Source organism: Patagioenas fasciata, chromosome 5 (genome assembly GCF_037038585.1).
Source record: "Patagioenas fasciata isolate bPatFas1 chromosome 5, bPatFas1.hap1, whole genome shotgun sequence".
In the NCBI taxonomy this organism is placed as follows: domain Eukaryota; kingdom Metazoa; phylum Chordata; class Aves; order Columbiformes; family Columbidae; genus Patagioenas; species Patagioenas fasciata.
The window spans coordinates 51,050,655-51,056,654 of NC_092524.1; positions in this window are offsets into that span (position 1 = coordinate 51,050,655).

Genomic DNA, 6,000 nt, shown 5'->3' on the forward strand with positions numbered 1-6,000 from the left:
AAAATTTTGCATCTTAAAGTAGTTTTCAAGCATAAAGGGTAACACCACATCCTCCACTTCAAAAGAATTCTTGCAACTATTCCAGCTGTACCACTTCTTCCAGGTCCTTTGGTCTTTGATCATATTTTGTTGCACCAAATGTAATGTGAATTTTAAATTACCATATAACACCCTGAATATATGAAGCTCCTCCTTCAATCTAGTGCTGCTTTACAAAAAAACAAAAAAATCCACTGAGATCTGAAAACTTATGTTTTTTCTTTCTATATGGCTTTATAAACTGATGAACCACACAGATTCCTGAAGTACCTTGTGGTAGCCAGAGAGAAAATGAGGTAATATTATGCTTTTTGGTTGCATATATTTTCAATGTAACCTTAAGCACTTTGATTAAAAAGATCTGTTGAACAATTTATTTCTGGATATGAGGAGACAAATGCCATAATTTTATAATTCCTTAAAAGATCATAAAAGTGGTCTTTTCAGTTGCTATCTGAAAGGACAAAGCACTTGCTTTAAGATCCTAGGTAGCAAAATTTCTTGCCAGGATTAGAGGCAGGATGTATTTCTCCATCCGACCTGATCCATAAGTGCAGTCATAATGATGACAAAGACCATTCAAAATAAGTGTTTGACAACCTGAGAAAGGAACTTAGTAGGACTTTCCTGAAATAAAATATTCTTTTCAGCTTTTGAAGTCTGGTCACAGAAGCTGCAGGAGTCCTTACTCCACCCTGCCTGCTAGTATGAAGAAAAATCATTTATTCAGCACTTCAGGAATATTTTTGATCTTAAATGGGAAAAGTAACATGCTAACTGTAAAAGTATAGCATATATCTAACAGTCTACAGGTGTCCCTCTGACAAGGCCCCTCAAGTTTGAGGAACCTCCCTGTATAGATACTATTTTCCATAAGACATTTCTTCTTTATTTTATACCTGTAATGACACAATAAGACAAGGTTTTCTACACAGAAAGAGTTTATTTTCTGACACACAAAGTCTTCTTGTGGTGCCAGTGGCCTCATTTAGCAAGGCTCATCCTCACCCGTAACTCCTCTAATTCCCAGTATTTGTGTCAATGAATGTATTCTAGTACCTCCGTACCTCTGACTTGTTTTCAGTGACGGCTCTAACTGTGCTGTCTTGCACAACTTCTCTGGCTTTAGCCATTCTACATTTATCATGGAATAAGAGTCATAATTTCAGGCAGTGTGCCTGCAGGTAAGTAGTAACTCTCACCGGTGACAGGCCCCCTACTCCTTTACCCTCAAGGACAAATCCATGCTCTTTTCCATTGCATTCCTTCAACTGTATTGCCTCAATAACACTCCCCATTCTTCATAAAGTATTCCAGGGCTACAAAAGCTTCTGTCTAGTCTGGCTTTTTTCCCCCTCACACTCTGTGTATATTCTGAACAGGCACAGTACGTCTTGCTTAACTGCTGTCAAAAGTAACCAGTTGTTTCTCTGTTTCCAGTTACAGCTCTGGCTGTGACCATACACTTGGGTAAAGCAGTCCTTAATCAGGCAAATCGTTTTCTATTCTGCAAATTCCCTGTGCTATTTTATCTTTTAATCTCTGGCAGAAAGCTACTGGTTGGACCTTGCTTTTTTTCTCTGTTTAGTAAAGTGAGTCCGTCTCCTTGATAGAACCTTCAGAACACTTATTCTTGCTTGTTTAATAGAATGAGTTTTGAGTGGTCAAGAAGTAGGAACACAAACTACCTTGGCGATAGCATTCTTGAAAAATTCCTTTGGGACCTTCAGGCTTAAATTGTCTTCCTCTACTACAATGCCACACAATTGCTACTGAAAAATATTTCTTTCTCTCTTAGTCTCATAACATAGTCTCTTATCCATGCATTTTACATGGAAGAATAGATTTTTTTACCTTTTTAATTTCTTGCATTGATATTTAGGGAAGCCATGAACTTGATAATGATCCAGTTTTAAGGATCTTAGAATGTCATAGAATGTCCTGAGTTGGAAGGGACCCACAAGGATCATCAAGTCCAACTACTCTCCCTGCATATGACAGCCCCACAGTTCACACCATGTGTCTGGGGGCATCATCCAGTCTCTTCTTGAGCACTGTCAGGCTTGGGGCTGTGATACCTCCCTGGGGAGCCTGTTCCAGTGCTCCACCACCCTCTGGGTGAAGAACCTTTTCCTATTGTCCAACCCAAACCTCACTGGGCACATATTCCTGCCATTCGCTTGGGTTCTGTCATTGGTCACTAAAGAGAAGAGCTCAACACTTACCCTTCCTTCTCCCCTTGTGAGGAAGCTGTAGACTGCGATGAGGTCTCCTCTTCTCCAGGCTGAACAAATCAAATGACCTTGTACAGCTTCCTCTCTAAACCCTTCACCAACTTTGTAGCCCTCTTCTGGACACCCTTTAGTAGCTTAATGTCTTTTTTATACTGTGGTGCCCAGAACTGCACACAGTCCTCCAGGTGAGGCTGCATCAGTGCAGAGTGGAGTGGGACAATCGCCTCCTTCACCTGGCTGGCAATGCTGTACTTGATGCTCCCCAGGACACAGCTGGCACTCTTGGCTGCCAGGGTACACTGTTGGTTCATATTCAACTTGCCATCGACTAGAACCTCCAGATCCCTCTTTGAGGAGCTGCTTTCCAGCATCTCACAGGTTTGCTCTGTCCCAGGTGCAAAATCCAGTGCTTGCTCTTGTTGAACTTCATGAGGTTGGTGTTCAGTTGTCCAATTTGTCCAGATCCCTCTGCAAGGCCTCTCTGCCCCCGATAGTGTCAATAGCTCCCCCCGTGTCATCAGAAAACGGACTAAGCTATCCCTCAAGTCCTGAGTCTAAATCATTCATAAAGACATTGAAGAGTACTGGCACTAAGATGGATTCATGACTAGTGACTGGTCAACAGAAGGATCACAACATCTGCTGACGTAGAACAGCTTGCTGTTAACCGTATGTGTTTTAAAAGTCACAGTCTGAACCAGAGTATAGTAAAACGCAAATAAAATGTATTTAAACCTCATTCAAGATGGGTCTTCATTTTACTGCATAACTACTTTCTGAGAACTCTCTTCTGGACAGTAAAATATTATTTCTGAGCCACACTGAGCCTTACTTGTTTGTTTTGGTTTTGTCAGTGCAAATCTTTTCCTAGGACCTCTTCAAGCTAATTGTTTCTCAGGATCCTCTAGGGCTCCCTTCCCAAATAATTTTCACTTCCCAACACTTAGTCACGTGTAATGATGCAGATATAGTTTTGACCTTCTTCCTATTAAATTATAGACTGTATTTTTATTCTTTGGAAATGTAAAGCCACCTGTTCTCAAATTTCCAATTAGCATACCCTGAACTCTTTTAGTAGTAAGGTGCTCTTCTTCATTTGATTACTATATGTATGCATTCCAATGCAAAATGTCTCTACATACAAAGCCTTACATTTGATACCAATCTGTAAACTGGAAAACATACTTAATTCAAGGTTATAGATGGAAAAAATGCCTACCATTCATTACTAGCTCTTAACTGAGAGCAAGCATGACGTTAATCAGCACTTTGGAATGATAATGACCTGGGATAAATGTTGCCAAACTAGTCTTTGAGGAATACTGTAGCAATTCCTGGCAAGCGTTGGATCTGTATTTTCTGATGACAAAGTGAACCAAGATATTTTGATGAAAATTTTCTATTTGAAGTCATAACTGAAATATTGTGCAGCTATTGAGATTAGGTACTACGATTAAAATTCCTGAAACGGAACTTGAAACATGTAGATACAATTTTTGGATCATAGAAAATTAGTCTAGGAAGGATTATTATTTGTTTCTACATGACTTTTTTGATTTTAAGAGCTGTGTCTTTCTTGACTAAGCAAGATTTGATCTTGCAGTCATTTCTTGCCATTTGTGTTTCTAAAATCTTTTATTTCTTATATTTTCTTTCCAGATGACTCTGTCCAAGCAGTTTTCTTTTTTGTTTGTTTTTCCAAGTGCATCACAACAATGCAGCATGTAATACTGAGATGGCACCAGTGCTAAGGAGATTGGAATTATATCACTCTTACAGTTATTGCTCCAGTTCAACATTTTCCCCTTCACAACACAGCATAACACTGTTGACTCCTGTTCAGCTTGTGATAACACCTTCTCCTTGTGCTTTATGTGGCCCTTGAAAGACCTCCGGCAGCTCTGTGAGACCTAAAATTTCATTTTTAGAAATTATACTGACCTTCCCTTGTGTGTTATGTTCGGTATTATTTCTGTTCATTTTCCTACTCTGTCTTCCAGCATGGAAGTTAGATGTGTTGGTCCTTAGCTGTGTCAGACCTTAATAGCACCTTTTAAAGCAATTTATATTTATTTCTATGAAGCGCATTTTTAAATGGTAAGATTTCTTATTACATTTCAGAAATTTCATTTCTGAGTCCCTGTAGAATTCCTAAGTTAATATTACATGGGTTGGCTGTTTATCAGTATTCATTTTATGTGTTTGTTCTAAAAATGCAATTTGATGGTCAGTTCAAAAAAGTTACATGATTTGTAAGAAGCTTGTGAACTCACATGTTCTAACACATCTAAACTAGATTCTTGTCTGTGTGTTATGAATACGAATATGAATATGAAACATCAATACATTAATGCAAGTTCCCCTTCTGCCATTTAATTCCTCTTTGTGCTCTGTGAGTTGTTAGTAACTCTTGAGTGTGGAACCAGCTTTGCATCTCTCCTACAGTGGTTCTATTATTCCCTAATCTGTTGACGAAAATGACACGTGAGACAAAACCTTCACAGAAAACGAACTATATGACTTCTACTGTTTCTTTATATGTATCGACTGTTACAACATCATAGACAGAAATTAGATTGCCTTTTTATGATTTGTATTTGATGGTGAAAACTGGCCAATATTCATCACTGTGTTTTCCCTGAGTGCTTACAAATCTGATTTGTTTGCTAATACTATTCAAATTAATCAAATTAAACTGATTGTTCTGCTATCCTCAAATTGTCCTTTTCTACTTTGCAGTTTTGAGATGTGAGGAAAGGAATTACTTTAATGAGATTTACAGCTCCTACAAAACATATCTAGCAAGAAGAATTATCAGAATTTTTCTACATTAATGCCCTTTCACAGGTACCTGATTTTAAGTATCCCAGACTTCAGTTTTAGGTCTCATCTAAAAGTTGGGAACTCAACCAGGGCACTGCCTTGTGACATCTGAGGGAACTTGTACCTCACAGAATCAGAGTATATTGTCAACCACATCATTAGCAAAGCTTTATTGCCCTCTTCTGTGAGCTACCTGCAGGAAACATATGCCAAAGTGGCACAGTTGTCTGCAGACACAGGGGTCAGAAAGGATGTGAACATCTTGTCCACCTTTGCCTCTGTCTTTTTAAATCATCTGAATTAACACAATTTCTTCATAACACTCATTAGCAATGGGCATTCTGATTTATTTTTTTTTTCCTACAAAACCCAACTCTAGCTCTTCTTTCTTCTAGTCACCTGACACTTAAAAATAGATGGACAAAATCTGCCCCTCAGGTAAAGTATTATAACAGTTTTTTCTACAGGCTTCATAAATGGGGTTGTTATTCAAGCTCTACCAATTTGAAGGGGGAAAAAGCATAGTTTTGGGGATGTGTTTATTTATTTGTGGCAAGAGCTATAAATCACAGTCAGCTTTTACATTTCTGTTTCTGGAGCAGTTCCAAATAGGAAACGCAAAAGCAGGTAGTTCGTTTCTTTTCCACTGAAAAAAAGGGAAGATAATGCAAATTTTGTTTGTCTGACAAAATGTGACACTGTAAAAAGTTGGGGTGAAGTCCTCACCCCTTGGAAGTCAATAAGATTTTCATGCAAATAAATTTTGTGTTAAGTCCTAATGGATTTCAGTGGAAATAAGATTTCATAAAGAAAACAAAATGCTGTTATTCTTTCTGGAACTGAGTTGCTCTTCTTGATTGTACAAATTTTTATATGAATCCTTTTAAAGACAAAGCTATGTTAA